The sequence below is a fragment of the Podarcis gaigeae genome (genome assembly GCF_964106915.1).
Source record: "Podarcis gaigeae genome assembly, chromosome: 17".
Lineage (NCBI taxonomy): Eukaryota > Metazoa > Chordata > Lepidosauria > Squamata > Lacertidae > Podarcis > Podarcis gaigeae.
In genome coordinates, this window is record NC_139694.1 from 1276355 (window position 1) to 1292577 (window position 16223).

The following is a 16223-nucleotide window of genomic DNA, read 5'->3' on the forward strand; positions in this document are numbered from 1 at the left end:
TCATCAGTATGAGGATGATACCCAGCTCTACCTCTCTTTCAAATCAGAACCAGTGAAGGCGGTGAAGGTCCTGTGTGAGTGTCTGGAGGCGGTTGGAGGATGGATGGCGGCTAACAGATTGAGGTTGAATCCTGAGAAGACAGACGTACTGTTTTGGGAGGACAGGAGGCGGGCAGGTGTGGAGGATTCCCTGGTCCTGAATGGGATAACTGTGCCCCTGAAGGACCAGGTGCGCAGCCTGGGAGTCATTTTGGACTCACAGCTGTCCATGGAGGCACAGGTCAAATCTGTGTCCAGGGCAGCTGTTTACCAGCTCCATCTGGTACGTAGGCTGAGACCCTATCTGCCTGCAGACTGTCTCGCCAGAGTGGTGCATGCTCTGGTTATCTCCCACTTGGACTACTGCAATGCGCTCTACGTGGGGCTACCTTTGAAGGTGACCCGGAAACTACAACTAATCCAGAATGCGGCAGCTAGACTGGTGACTGGGGGCGGCCACCGAGACCATATAACACTGGTCTTGAAAGACCTACATTGGCTCCCAGTACGAGCACAATTCAAAGTGTTGGTGCTGACCTTTAAAGACCTAAACGGCCTTGGTCCAGTATATCTGAAGGAGCATCTCCACCCCCATCGTTCATTCCGGATGCTGAGGTCCAGCTCCAAGGGCCTTCTGGCGGTTCCCTCATTGCGAGAAGCAAAGCTACAGGGAACCAGGCAGAGGGCCTTCTCGGTAGTGGCGCCTGCCCTGTGGAACACCCTCCCAGCAGATGTCAAAGCGATAAACAACTACCTGACATCCAGAAGACATCTGAAGGCAGCCCTGTTCAGGGAAGTTTTTAATCTGTGATATTTTAGTGTATTTTTCGTCTTTGTTGGAAGCCGCCCAGAGTGGCTGGGGAAACCCAGCCAGATGGGCGGGGTACAAATAATAAATTGTTGTTGTTGTTGTTGTTGTTGTTGTTGTTGTTGTTGTTGTTAGTTTCAGCTCAGCTTCCCATTCTGTCAGGGCCTTTCTGAATTTTATTCCTGTCTTCTGAGGTGTTAAGCTGACCTAGTTTTGTGCCATCCGCACTTTAATCAGAATTACCTCTACCACTTCACTGAAGCAACTGATGAAAATCTTAGTTAGTATCAGGTGCAGGAGAGGATTGATGAGCCCCAGAGTATGGTTTCCCAATCAGCTGTGAACCCCCCTATCCCACATATATTCTATCCCACATTCAATTAGTTTGCTAGGCGAAATGTCATATGGTTTCTTGAAGTCAAGATACATCACACCCAAAGCATTTCCACAATCCACTAAGCTAGAAACCCGATTAAAAAAAGAGAGAGAGAGGTAAAATTAATCTTGCTGGTTTTATTCATCACAAATTCATGCTGCCCTACAAACTGATTCCTTTTTTTTAAAAAAAATCTAGCTCTAGCCTAGTATTTTCCTCACCATCAACGTTAAACTCAGTCTGTATTTTGCCAAATTTCATCCCTCTCCCCTTTTGAAGACTGGGGCAATATGTTCCTTGCTTCCCACAATTAAACATAACAAGTAAAGAATTCTGCTGCTTCAGCCAAAAGGCAGATACTGCACCAAGGCTGGTGTTCTCCTTATTTCCAAGGATGCCACAACACAAAAGTACCTCCTCTGGTTTAACCAAATTGGAATCTTTGTATTGTAGTCAAACGACTAAGATTAGCTTTGGAGTCAGTGTTCTGGTCCTGGTCCGTTTTGTATTCTGTTTTGCCCTTCTGCCTCCTTTCCCTTTTCTTTTTGTGTTGAATAAACTTTGACCATTTGACCACTGAAGTTGTGTGTGATTGCCAACCACAGGTTGAGAATCTCCAGGTTCTTAGATGCTTGGAACTCATACTACTAAACGTTTGCAACTAGAGTTGCTCTTCTGAGAACTGGGAGACACTCTGGGAGTGTGGGCTGCCTTGACACTCTGAATAACTCATAAGCAAACTGTCTGAGAAACACAGGATGCATTGGTCTCAGAGTTCTTGGGTTTTAGGAAGTTTAGGCAGAGCTGTAGCTACGGGGGCAGGGGCTAGCCAGGTTTTTTTGCCCTGGGTAAAGTCTCCAGAGGAGCACCATTGATGCTCCCAGCTTGTCTGTGTGTGCGCACGCAAATCAATAAAGGGGGTGCCAAACTGGATCTTTGAGCCTGGTGAAATAAGCCTAGTGTGATGGCCTGGGAATCTGATTCAGAGGCTGAACCGGAGGAATCCCAGCCTGCACAGGAGTCCCCGCCTCCAGGGCCAGCTGAGCCAGGGCAGGGCCTTGAATCTGAAGGGCCTGCACCTGTGCCGGATCCTCAGGAGCAGACACCAGCTGAATCCACTCTGGCTCCGGAGGTGATTGAGGACCCATGGCCTGCAGGTGCGCCTCTCCCAGCCCCGTCAGGGGAAGAGGAGGTTGCCTCTGGGTCCAGTAACCCTCCAGCCTCTCCTGAGCTGCAGAGGCTCAGGGCAGAGAGGCAGAGGGAACTGGGTTCTCCCAGGAGGAGTGCTCGCCTTAAGACCAGGAGAGGCAGGTCTCCTGGGGACCGGGACCGCCCCTGGCCTCAGAGAAGATAAAGGCCAGTCAGCCCGGTCCCAGGTTGCGGGGTCGTTGGAGACCTGTTCCTGCCAGCACCCTGACATGCTCTTCTGGAGTTCCTGACCACTCCCAGCTCCTTGCCTTGGACCCCGCTTCACACTTGACGGACAGCCTCCATACCCCCAACCCAGGACCGGACTCAGACCACGCCGCACGGTACCCCGCCCCGGGACCAGCACACCTAGTTTTGCCCCTGGTTTAGGGGGGCTCTGCCAGTGAAATGAGCAAGCTGCTTTGATCTTGGAGTAGGATAAGGCATCTGGAAGCTAGCCCTGCTTTCCCCAGCAATTTGTGAGTAGGCTGAACGGAGGGGTGCTGGGTGCACCAACCTTTTTAAAAGCAATTGCATGGGTGGATCCCAGATCCCCTTCCGTCTGGGCCGCAAGAGAAAGGGGGAGGGTGGCGGCAGCCAGTACCAGAGATTAAGACCACTGGCGACACCGCAGGGTTGTTGGTTTGCAGTTGGGCAAGGAAAGGGGTGTGGGAAAGCTCTTTGGAGTGCTCCCATTTCATCACAACACCCATCATTATAATGGCCGTGGCACAGGACGTGACTGTCAGTGGCACCTGTCAGCTTTGGACCCTGAATGTTCTGGCTCCACTGCAGTGTAGCATCTCAAAAATGGGAACACTTATTTTTGAAATACCAGCAAGACTACTGCCCCCCACACATACCCACACAGCAATGCCTTGCCTTCTTGTGAACCTTCTGCTTCCAACACCTGAGCAAGCCATGACCTTGAATGGATGATGATGATCATTGATGATGGTGGAAAGTGGTGATCATTGACATCCCAAGCCATTTAATGTTCCTGTTGGTGCCTGGTGATCACCATTGGAAAGGCATGTGGAGTGTTTGTTGCCAAGCAAACTGGGAGTTGGAGGCAGATTGGCGGAGAGCTTTTCAATAAGAGATTTGAAGCCTGAGGTTGATGCAAAAGCTGCAGGGAACCAGCAGATATTCTTACAGCCATGTGTCAGAGAGATGAGCTTTTAGAAATGGCGTTTTCAATCTGCTGGAGAAGGGAGATATCTTAGCTCTGCTGTAATTTGAGTGCATTGCTTACCATCCTCTCCCCAGGGTATGAAGCAAAAGATCCTTCCTCTTCTTTTTGACATCCTTTTAAATATTTGAAAATGTTCAACCTGTTTCCTCCTTTCCCTAGGCTGAATGATTCCAGCTTTTCTGCCTGGCTTCTAAGCCCCTTTCAGTCATCCTGAATTCCTTTGGGTGAATGCTGTACAAATAAAGGCTTAATTGGACTGGGGTTTTAATTTCTGAATCGTGCAATTATGATATAACCTTGAATGTGGCCTGGCCTTTTGTGGCGCATAACTGCATTGTTGGTGTCTGTTCAGCTTGTCAACGGCTGCGGGTTTCTATATCTTCTATCACCTAGCCAGTTTTATTCCTGACTCGGTTCTGAACCCTATATTCTGCACATCCCAATCCAGTACTGATCCTTTTATAACCATGCTTTCCAGCTATTGCAGTGTTCATTTCTAGCGTATCTTTCTGAAAATTTAGCACGGTGATGCCATAGGCAGGGCCAGCCCAAGACATTTTGGCCCCCAAGGCAAACCACAAAATGGCACACCGCTCCACAAGGGAAGAGGGGGCGAGTGAAGATGCACATCAGGAGCAAGGGGGGGGGGATAAAGATCTGTAGATTCTGCTGCCTGAGGCTGTTGCTTCACCTTGACTCATAGATGGGCCAGCGCTGCCTATAGGTGACTAATGCAAACAGAACTTTGGAGTTCAGTTACAGTTGAGGGGAAGGTAAATTGTTTCTCTGGCTAAAATGCAAACTGGCTTGTAAAGGTTGAAAATGAAAAATAAAATTATATATTTAAAAATATACAGTATATTCCACACCACTCTCCTTGTTTACCAAATCGGTTAATTTTCAGAAATGAAGTTGGTTAAGGCATAATTAGTAGCAGTCAGCATGTCTTTCTGAGTCAATTTTCCACTAGTCTAAGGTCCTCATGTATTTGTTGGCTATTTGCAGTTTAGTTGCGCTGCAGAAAGCTTGCTGGGGAGACCACGCATTACAAGGAACTCAAAAATAACTTTATCAAGGTTTTAATAACAAAAACAAAAACTCCTTTTACACTAAATATACCAACAAGCATGACCCACCCATCCCCCAGAGGACAGAGAGCTAGGTGCTGCTCTTTATATACTATACCCAATTACTGACACAGCTTAATTAACACAACTTAGCAGCACCTGGTATATTGTTTCACAGCTGTAAAACTAGGTCTCGTTATTTGCTCTGGCCCTCAAAGACATACACATCTTGTGGAACAATAATGAACCTTCACATTTAAAGAGACCATTCAACAGTATTAGCACTTTGTTCTAGTACCTTTTCAACTATAGAAATCAAGTAGCAGGACGCACAGCTTTCTGAGTCTTCCTTCTTTCCATTTTGGAACATGTACCTGTGAATCTGCACTAGTATTTTTATGCAAGGTAACAGGTGGTTCTGCAATGATCCTAGCTAATTCTCTCAGGATCCAGCTGAATACAGTTAAGCAGATTTGAATTCAGATTGTCCAAGAATCAGAGTTGGAAGATGATTCTTTCCTGCTTTCATCTGTGACCTTGCCAATAAAGAGTGCTTTGATATGTCTGCCTTTGTGTTGAACAGCAAGCTGGTAAGGTTTTTGGGTTTTTTTGCTCCATTTTGATATAATGGTGTCTTAGAAAGATTTTCGAGCTGCGCAAATTCCCTGTCAGACACCACAGACTGAAGGGGAAGTGTGCTTATTGTACAGTTTAAAAGGTTTTTGTATAATTATACCATATATATTCCAGCAAGTTGTGCTTACAGCTAGCAATCTACCAATGAAAATGCAGCTGCAGAGGCAAATTAAGTTCTCTCAGCCAGTATTGTATGTGAGGGCCTTGAATACATTTCCTTAGGAATGTGGTGCTATCACTCTTCCCTGGGATACTAGCTTAAATGGACAAGACTAATTAGTCAAAATGGACTAATTAATCAAAACATACTTTCAAGCAGTATTCTGTCTTCCAATACTGTATATATTATGCTATTGTTTAATTGCATATTTATTTTTTGATTAATATGTTTGGAGAGTTCAATACAGCACTTCTTTCATATTTTGGGTCTTGTTTTTTTATTTCATTTCACAAGATTTATATACTACTTGATTGTAATGAAACCTCAGAGCAGTTTGTGTGTGTGCGTGTGTGTGCTTGTATCTATCTATCTATCTATCTATCTATCTATCTATCTATCTATCTACAATCCCCACCCTCTTCCTCCCTCCTCTAACTGCCCTAGGTGAGAATCATGCATCCATATTGGTAAGGAATAATAGGGTGTTGCGCACTCTTCCCTCCTTCACATACAAAAGTGGCCAAACCTTTTTGCCCTGGCATTTGACATTTTAGGTGTATATTTTTAGGATCCACCTCCTTTATATAATTCTGTTATAATATGTTGTTGAAATGCTGTGCTTTAATGTTGTAACATGCCATGTGAGCTTAGGTAATAGATGTATTATTATTATTATTATTATTATTATTATTATTATTATTATTATTATTGTTATTATTTTCTGGGGGGACACAGGGGTACGCATGCCCCTAAACATTTTGTGAATCTAAGTTTGGCCTCATTGAGGGGAAGTATTTCAATATGAGTAGGAAAATGAGAACACCCCTAAACATTTTTTTAGGGAAAAAAAGCACTGATTACTACTACTACTGCTGCAGATATGAAAACTCTTGTATATCTGTATATATCTATATATACAGATATATACAAATACACCGAGTATATTTGTATATTTTACTTGGTTCGCCGAGGCAGGAAGGCTGGCATTCACCATCCTTTGGGATATACCCTCCTGTTAAGGCAGGTGGCAGGACCAAATAATAATTGACTCCATCCTGGGAGGGCGTCCCAGAAGGACTCAGAAAGGCCCTGCCTAGCAACCAGGAGGTTGTCTCTCAGCAGAGCATCTGTAACAGCAAGCTGCAGTGGTGAAAAGGCCTCTGTGTGCCTCCTCACATTTGCTTTTCCTCTTATTTCAGTTGGACTTCTCCCTCTTTACCTCAAAAGCCTGTCAGGGAAAGGCATATGGGCCTTCTCAACTCACTCCATGTGGAATGGGGGAGCCCAGGCCATGACGTTTGGTACTCTGTGGGGCCACACCTGGCTTGGAAAGTCAACTGTCTCAAGATGCATGTTGCTGGGAGAGATGCAGAAGACACCTGGAAAGATGGTTTGAATCCTGCTCCACCTCTCCAAAGCGGCCCTTTCCCTCAGGACCAGCTTGCCTTGCCCCCCACTGCCTTCCTTGCACTGGTGCCTTCTCCACCATGGAGGAGAGCGAAGACTTGCCAGGCTCGTGCCTTCCCTGCTGTGGCTTTGCCCCCTGGCCTGGGCAGGTGAGGGAGGGACTTGGACCAGCCACCTGCGCTCCTCCTTGCCTCAGCCGTGCCTTGGGGAAGAAGAGTGGCAGCAGCAATGGCACCCACTGAAGAGGACAGCCCCACCATCAACAGACACCGTGAGTCGGAGGTAGAACTTGCATGAGATGGCAGGGAGGTGGGAAAGGCAGGAGTTGCTCACGACTCCCCTGTCAGTTTCTCCCTTCCACTGGAGACACACCTTGGCTTAGGGGCTGCTTGCTAAGTATAGTGATTTAATGTACTGAAATTGGGAATGCTTAAACCACATTACGGTGTGTTTCGTTCTGCAGTGTTCCCCAGTAACTCTTGTGCGATTGGTTAATTTTGGTCACAGGGGAGGTATTTTTTATGACATTCTCCATTTTGTTTGGTGTGAGAAACTTGACAGCGATGGCGCTATCTCCATGAACACTGAAGAAGCAGCAGCACTGGATAACTCTCTCTCTCGCGCGCCAAATGCAATAGAGGAGAGGCGTGCTAATGTTTCTGTGTGAATGTATGTGACAGAAAAGATGTACAGAAGTTGATGTTCTCCCAAAGAAGCAGTAAGGAGAAATCAGCTGGAAGGGAAAAGTGGAAACCTCTCAGAAGGACCTGCATGGCCTAGATGGGTTATGTGCATAAATAATTCTGAGTGCAAGTACAGTGGGACCTCGGGTTACAGACGCTTCAGGTTACATACGCTTCAGGTTACAGACTCCACTAACCCAGAAATAGTGCTTCAGGTTAAGAACTTGGCTTCAGGATGAGAACAGAAATTGCTTGGCGGTGGCAGCAGGAGGCCCCATTAGCTAAAGTGGTGCTTCAGGTTAAGAACAGTTTCAGGTTAAGAACGGACCTCCAGAACGAATTAAGTACTTAACCCGAGGTAGCACTGTACTGAAAGAGGGAAAGGCACAGTTTGCTTGAATGTTGAGGGAAGAAGCTGTAATCTTCTACCAGGAAAAACTCAGCCCATGCTTGGATGTGAATGTAAATACTTTGCATATATTCTTCTTTAGCTATATGTTCTGCTAGTAAAAGCTTTAGAATACAGTGGTACCTTGGTTTTCGAACACAATCCATTCTGGAAGTCCATTTGACTTCCGAAAATTTCAAAAACCGAAACATTTACTTCTGGAAGCATTTACCGGTACTTATGGAAAACTCAATATGGAAGCCACGTGGCACGTTCGACTTCCAAAAAGCGTTCCAAAACTGAAGCAGTTACTACCAGGTTTCTGTGTTCAAAAACCGAAACGTTCGATTTCCGAGGCGTTCGAAAACCAAGGCACCACTTTACTTTAACAAGTACCATATTTTTCGCTCTATAAGATGCACCAGACCACAAGACGCACCTAGTTTTTGGAGGAGGAAAACGAGGAAAAAAATATTCTGAATCTCAGAAGCCAGAACAGCAAGAGGGATGGCTGTGCAGTGAAAGCAGCAATCCCTCTTGCTGTTCTGGCTTCTGGGATAGCTGCACAGCCTGCATTCGCTCCATAAGACGCACACACATTTCCCCTTACTTTTTAGGAGGGAAAAAGTGAGTCTTATAGAGCAAAACATACGGTATTTGGACATTGTTTTGATTTCAAGAAAGGAGTCAGTACTGTACATGGCTTCGTAGCTGCAATTTAGCTACTCTGCCGACATGGGTGTCTCAAGGGATGTGAAAAGCTATGCCTGCCGGCTCTTGTGGGGAGAGGGGGTGTCACTCAGTTCAATGATCACACCTGCTCTCCCCACAGAAGAAGCCCTATGAGGAGTGCCACGCAAGTGACTTGGGCATAGGGACCATGACAGGGGCCCTGGAGAAATAAAAAGCCACAGGCGGCAGCCTCGTTCCTCCAGCAGCAGCAGATCTTCTAATCCTCAAGGAGAGATTGCTCAGTAGCATCCATCTCCTCCACCCAGGCCTTCTCTTCTGCGCCAGGCATGTGGGGGGTGCTTGAGAAGCAGCACAGTTATTCTGCACCTGCCTCTTGGACCTGTAAGTCCGAGAGGGCAACCAGGCAGGTGCACAGAACATAGCCCACCCCTCAGTTCCCACCATCCCCAGCTAGCATGGCTAACAGACCCTCCAAGTTCCCCTATTTTCCAGGGACAGTCCCGGATTTACAGAAGCCGTCCTGGTTTCTGATTTGATCCTGGATTGTCCCGCTTTTCCTTAGAACGTCCCTATTTTCATCAGGGAAATGTTGGAAGGTATGGAGTTAATCCGACCCCCGAGTCAAGGAGATAATTAACTATACAACCTTTATAAGACATCTGAAGGTAGATCTGTAGAGTGGTACCTCGGGTTACATACGCTTCAGGTTACAGACTCTGCTAACCCAGAAATAGTTCTTCAGGTTAAGAACTTTGCTTCAGGATGAGAACAGAAGTCACGCAGCGGCAGCAGGAGTTCCCATTAGCTAAAGTGGTGCTTCAGGTTAAGAACAGTTTCAGGTTAAGAACGGACCTCCGGAACAAATGAAGTACTTAACCTGAGGTACCACTGTATAGGGAAGGTTTTTATGTTTAATGTTTTATTGTGTTTTTATAAACCCAGTCAGATGGGTGGGGTAATAATAATAATAATAATAATAATAATAATAATAGAATATGGTGTCCCTATGGTGGAGGCTATGGGCTAATGGTTAGGGGTACTGGGAGTTGTAGTCCAAAGTGGTTCATACCACTCTCTTCCTCTGGCGTCCATGCCAAACACTTTGCATACCTTCCCATGTTGTGCTGTGAGCAACATGGACAAAGACAAGCTAGGCCTGAACAAAACTGGTGGCACATGGGCTCATTCCCCACAGAGGTAATTTACACAACCCCCAATGGCCTTCCTCCCTGGTTGAATCAGATATGACCAATATGGAGGCAGCCAAACCCTCAAGACAGGATGAAGAACAGGAGGGTGCCTACCTCTGTCAGTGGGGTGTAGGGTTACCAGTGCTGGACTAGGACCTAGGAGACCATTTTCAAATCCGTACTCAGCAACCAAGTTCACTGGTTGGATCAGTCACTATATTTAAGCATAATATACTTCACAGGGTTGTTGTGAGGATAAAATGGGGAGGGGGAAGAACCTATACCTTGAGCTCCTTGGAGGAAAAGTGGGGTATTGTTTACTGTGTGGCACCCCCCCAAAAAACTACGGTTGATTCAGCTTGAATCCTGCAACTTTCAGATGATAGGGGGTGGGGTGAGGAACAAGAAACTCTGTCCTCTCTACTGACTGGGACCAAGACAGTGTGTTCCTCAGATTTCTGCTAGGCTTCTTTCATCCCCCTTCCAAAATCCTTCAGTAAGATCTTGAAATGTCTGGCCCCACCTGAAGTAATGCAGCATGTTTGTTTAGCAACTGATAATCCTTGCCAGAGGCCATCATGGATTATCTCAAGACGCCACTGATGGATCAGGCTGTTGCAGATCCTCTGCGGCAAGGAACCCTGTACAGGTGGGATCTTTCCAACAACTGCAAGAAGTCTGAAACATCCTCAGCATCTCCCTGTATTTTAGCAATTGGATCTGTATTTGCATGAACAATGCACCTTTGGACAGAGGAGCTGGCATCCTGGGATTGTCTATCTTCAAGGCCTTTGTATGCTGCAGATAATGCAAGCAGATGTTCAGATCTCATTAGCCTTATCCAGCCATTCTGCCACCTCCTCTAATTATCCTTGTGTGAGGGGGAAGAGTGGAGGTGAGTCTGGTAATCCCTGCCTCCTCAAGTATGGCTCTGTTACTGCAGCCCCCCTACTCCCCCCACCTGTTGGGGGGCTGAACCATTGCATCAGGGAGACTGTCTTACTTGTGTAGGATCCCTACATAATGGCTTTAAAAGAGGACTGGATCATCATTGGCTACTAACTATGATGATGATGATGATGATGATGATTGATTGATTTATACCCCACCCATCTGGCTGGGTTTCCCCAGCCACTCTGGACAGCTCCCAACAAAATACTAAACTCACGATAAAATAATCAAACATTAAAAACTTCCCTAAACAGGGCTGCCTTCAGATGTCTTCTAAAAGTCAGATACGTAGTTGTTTATTTCCTTGACATCTGATGGGAGCGTGTTCTACAGGGCGGGCGCCACCACTGAGAAGGCCCTCTGCCTGGTTCCCTGTAACCTCACTTCTGGCAGGGAGGGAACCGCCAGAAGGCCCTCAGAGTTGGACCTCACTCTTTCAGCATGTTCTTCTTTGCCTGGTGTTCACATCTGCATTATGGGCTTCTCTTTTCTCCCTAGTCTGATCTTGGGAACTGTGGGAGGCCCTCCCTGGGATGAGTCAACCATTAGTAAGCCTTGTCTCCTGCCTTGATGGATGTCCTTCAGGAAATTGGTATTCCCTCTTTCCTTTCCAGGGAGCAAGAATTTACAGTGAGTAAAATTTCTCCATTTTCCCAAAGAATTTATTCCTGAATGTGCTTCTTTTCCTCTCTACACCAGCAATCTAAGCAGATTTTTAAAATCTCTATGCTGACTGTATGTGATATCCACTCAAACTGCAATAATTTGTCATGCACTGGATTCTGAAGAACACTGATTGTGAACTGATCATGTTTCTTTTTAAATATATCTTTGCAATATGCAATAATATGTTTTCACAAAGGATTAGATTGGACAGATAACTGTGATTCTGAAAGAGTGTGTTTGTTTAGCGTCTGTGTGAAGTTCCAGGGCGGCTTCCTCAACGAATATCCTCCCATAGCTGCTCTTTGTTCTGTAGGTATCTGCAGTCACATTGTAGACAACGCACAAGATGGCAACGCATAGCAATTTGATTTAAACAAAACCAAAATGGTCAGTATTCTTGCAGGACAAAATAATGTAATAAAAAGGGGGTCAATTGCAGATAAACGCAATAATTTCAACATTTCTGAATTCTGCAAATCTGATTTCTCTAGAGCGACTACTCTTGAGAAAGTGGGTGATTCAGGACAAACGTTTTAAACTGGTAGGCTGCCAGGTCTTACAAGACAAAAAAATCTATTTGAAAACTGGAAATGTAGAGAAAATTGAAATGTCCCTTAAGTGTCCCCCCTGCACCCCCAGATCATGACAGAAAATATTCTGAAACCAGTGACTACTGCCTAAGTGTTCCCCCCCTCTCTCTCTCTCTCACACACACACTACTTGTCTTTGAAATGGCCTCTATCCCCACCCCAAAGCTGTGCTTTGGCTCCCAGTACATTTCCAAGCACAATTCAAAGTGTTGGTGCTGATCTTTGAAGCCCTAAACATCCTCGGTCCAGTATACCTGAAGGAGCGTCTCTACCCCCATCGTTCACTGAGGTCCAGCGCCGAGGACCTTCTGGCGGTTCCCTCATTGTGAGAAGTGAGGTTACAGGGAACCAGGCAGAGGGCCTTCTCAGTGGTGGCACCCGCCCTGTGGAACGCCCTCGCAGCAGATGTCAAGGCAATAAACAACTACGTATCTGACTTTTAGAAGACATCTGAAGGCAGCCCTGTTTAGGGAAGTTTTTTATGTTTGATATTTTATCATGTTTTAATATTCTGTTGGGAGCTGCCCAGAGTGGCTGGGGATACCCAGCCAGATGGACTGTAGGTATATCTAGATCTAGATCTAGATCTATATCTATATCTATATCTATATCTATATCTCTAAAGGTAAAGGTAAAGGTACCCCTGCCCGTACAGGCCAGTCGTGTCCGACTCTGGGGTTGTGCGCCCATCTCACTTAAGAGGCCGGGGGCCAGCGCTGTCCGGAGACACTTCCGGGTCACGTGGCCAGTGTGACGAAACTGCTCTGTCGAGCCGGCACCAGCGCAGCACACGGAAACGCCGTTTACCTTCCCGCCAGAGTGGTACCTATTTATCTATTTGCACTTAGGGGTGCTTTTGAACTGCTAGGTGGGCAGGAGCTGGGACCGAAGACGGGCGCTCACCCCGCTGCGGAGATTCGAACCACTGACCATGCAATCGGCAATCCCTAGGCGCTGAGGTTTTACCCACAGCGCCACCCACGTCCCTCTATATATCTATATATCTATCAATCTGCTTCCTGTCCCCTTCCCCTAAGTACCAACTCCATGATCAGCTGCACAATATTCTCGGTAGCTAGGCCTACAGGCTTCTGGGCAGTCTGGGGACCTCTTTGGTTATTTAAATGTATTTATTGCCCACTCGTCACTAATAGGTCCAAGGGTGGGTTACTAAAGACAGTTTCATAAATAAACAGAATCAAAACAAATCCAAGTTTTTAAAAGCACACATAATATAACATTATTAAAAGAAGGGTAAACAATGAATCGGAATTCCCAGAAGCTTGGTTTAAAAAAATGCACCTTTGCACGCCTTCTAACCATACTGAGTGTTTGTGCAAGACACATATCTAAAGCCTGGGTGCCGTGACAAAAAAGGCCAAAGAGATAGAGAGCTGCTGCTTGGCTGGGCTGGATTTGCACTCACAGCACCATCCTGAGAGCACTGGCTGAACTAAGCAGACGAGCCAGCATGTTGCAGCGCATGTTAGTCAGTGGGTAGGCATGGGGGTCTTGTTCACCACGCGACTCTGTCCTGCCTTTAGGTCTCATCCTGTTTCTTTCCAGAGGCTAATGACTGTGCACTTCTGTTGCTGCTCAGCTCTGCCTTCTCTCCTGGAGGAGGAGGAAGAGGAGGAGGAAGAAGAGGCAGGATGGTCCTTGGCAGTGAATTCTTCCTAGATCTGCAGATTCCAGCTCTTTGCTAATGATTTCAGGGCATTGGCAATGGTAGGAGACTTGCCTTTCCCAAAGAATAAACCTTGGTTACAGCTTGCACTTTGATGCGGGACAAACCACAACCCTAGAAAGACGCAGTAAGCTAAACCATGGCTAGCTCACAGCAGCAGATAGAAATATGGTGTTCCTTCTGGGAACCCCCACACATATTCCCACCAAGCCATGTTTTGGTACATGCAAACTTGGTTCTAATGATATAAGGAGCATAGATAGAACCATCTTATTGTCTGGGTATGTAACTTCATGGCTATTTGTAAAGTGGCTCTGGGGATGGAGTTTTTTAATTCTTCCATGGTGAGATCACCAACATTCTCAAGCTTAGCATGTCTAGGTGTGGTCAGTGCCCAGCAAATACATGCAATGCCCCTTGTGTTCCATGAAGGAAGGTAAAGGTAAAGGGATCCCTGACCATTAGGTCCAGTCGTGGCCGACTCTGGGGTTGTGGCGCTCATCTCGCTTTATTGGCCAAGGGAGCCGGCATACAGCTTCCGGGTCATGTGGCCAGCATGACTAAGCCGCTTCTGGCGAACCAGAGCAGCGCACGGAAACACCGTTTACCTTCCCACTGGAGCGGTACCTATTTATCTACTTGCACTGGCGTGCTTTCGAACTGCTAGTTTGGCAGGAGCAGGGACCAAGCAATGGGAGCTCACCCCGTCATTGCAGGGATTCGAACTGTCGACCTTCTGATCGGCAAGCCCTAGGCTGTGTAGTTTAGCCCACAGTGCCACCTGTGTCCCATGAAGGAAGGTAGGCAGGATATAAATGGAAGAAAATGAATAGTAAAATAAAAAATGCAAGTTGGAAGGGACTGTGGCAGGGAGGCAGTGGCTTCCGACAGCCCTGCAGCGTAGCGCATTTTGTTGCAGGACCAAGAACTTACTATCAGATGGCCAAGTTTCCAGCGAGTTCTGTGTCACGTTAAGTTCAATGTCCTTAATTCATGCTTCAAACATCTGGCTAGCAAGTATCATAAAGCAATGTGTGTTGTGGGTGTGTCTATTTTATGAATCTGCAAAGGATTTCACAGCAGTTTAAAACAACAATTTTAAAACAGAATTTAAAATATCAAGATTTTAGTCCTCAAACAAAGGCTGTTTGTCTTTAAGGCTTGGGAGATAATAAACAGACATCACTGAAGAATCAAGGGGGCTTGGATTCTGCTTGGAGTCTAGAGTTTAGCACAGGCTTCCTCAGCCTTGGCCCTCCAGATGTTCTGAGACTACAGTTCCCATCATCCCTGACTACTGATCCTGCTAGCTAGGGATCCTGGGAGTTGTAGGCCAAAAACATCTGGAGGGCTGAGGTTGAGGAAGCCTGGTTTAGCATAATATACAGAAGTATCTTGAAGCTCTGAAAGAAGCAGCGTCCTTCTCTGCCACTCTACACTAAGCTACATTTGCAGCTGGCAACTGGAGCCGTCTCAGGGGAGCTTCCTTATCTGAAATAACTATATAGGCAGAACCTTCTTGTTACAGGAACACAGTACCAGTCAGTTCGTAACTACTGCGTCAGTGGATCATAGCCTTTTCATGCAGTCCCACTGAACATGTGGTGTGTGGGTACAGGGCTGGATTAACCATAAAGCAAAAAAAAGCGCCAGGACGCGGGTGGCGCTGTGGGTTAAACCACAGAGCCTAAGACTTGCTGATCAGAAGGTTGGCGGTTCGAATCCCTGCAACAGGGTGAGCTCCCATTGCTCGGTCCCAGCTCCTGCCCACCTAGCAGTTCGAAAGCACCACAAAGTGCAAGTAGATCAATAGGGACCGCTTTATAGTGGGAAGGTAAATGGCGTTTCCGTGCGCTGCTCTGGTTCGCCAGAAGCGGCTTCATCATGCTGGCCACATGACCCAGAAGCTGTCTGCAGACAAGTGCCGGCTCCCGGCCTATAGAGCGAGATGAGCGTGCAACCCCAGAGTCGTTCACGACTGGACCTAATGGTCAGGGGTACCTTTACCTTTAAAAAAAGCGCATGTGCTTAGGGCATCAAGGGAAGTGGTGGGGACATTCTCCATTGCCGCATCTTTAACCTTAATGGTCACAAATTGCTCAGCTGAGTGTTCATTTTCTCAGTTGAAGTATATTAAAAATCCTAACAGAACAACTATGCATCAAGTCAGGCTGGATGCCTTATCTCTGCTAAGTATAGAAGCAGATGTGTTATGTAAGATTAGTTTGAATGATCTGATCAAAGGCCTTTCAATTAGGAAATGTGGGAGAATTTTTTTCAAATGTAAATAAAGGGGAAGTATACAAAAATAAACATCATTTTCCCTCTTACCGTAGGTTTTGTTGCATTTCGAGAAATAAAATTTAATTTTACAGTTTTATTATTGTTTATATTTTGAATTAGGTATTACTGAATTAGATTATATTAGTGTTCCCCTAGGCACTAAAATCTTTTAAGTGCTTAGGACCTCTAAAGTTTTTATTCCATGTGGGTAGGTGG

General features: G+C 46.2%; 1 protein-coding gene across 5 annotated transcripts in view; it reads right to left on the minus strand.

Annotated features, from left to right (window-relative positions):
• The window catches only part of ADGRL3 (adhesion G protein-coupled receptor L3), a 526579-nt gene that overhangs the window by 9474 nt on the left and 500882 nt on the right, over positions 1-16223 (minus strand). The window lies entirely within an intron of this gene.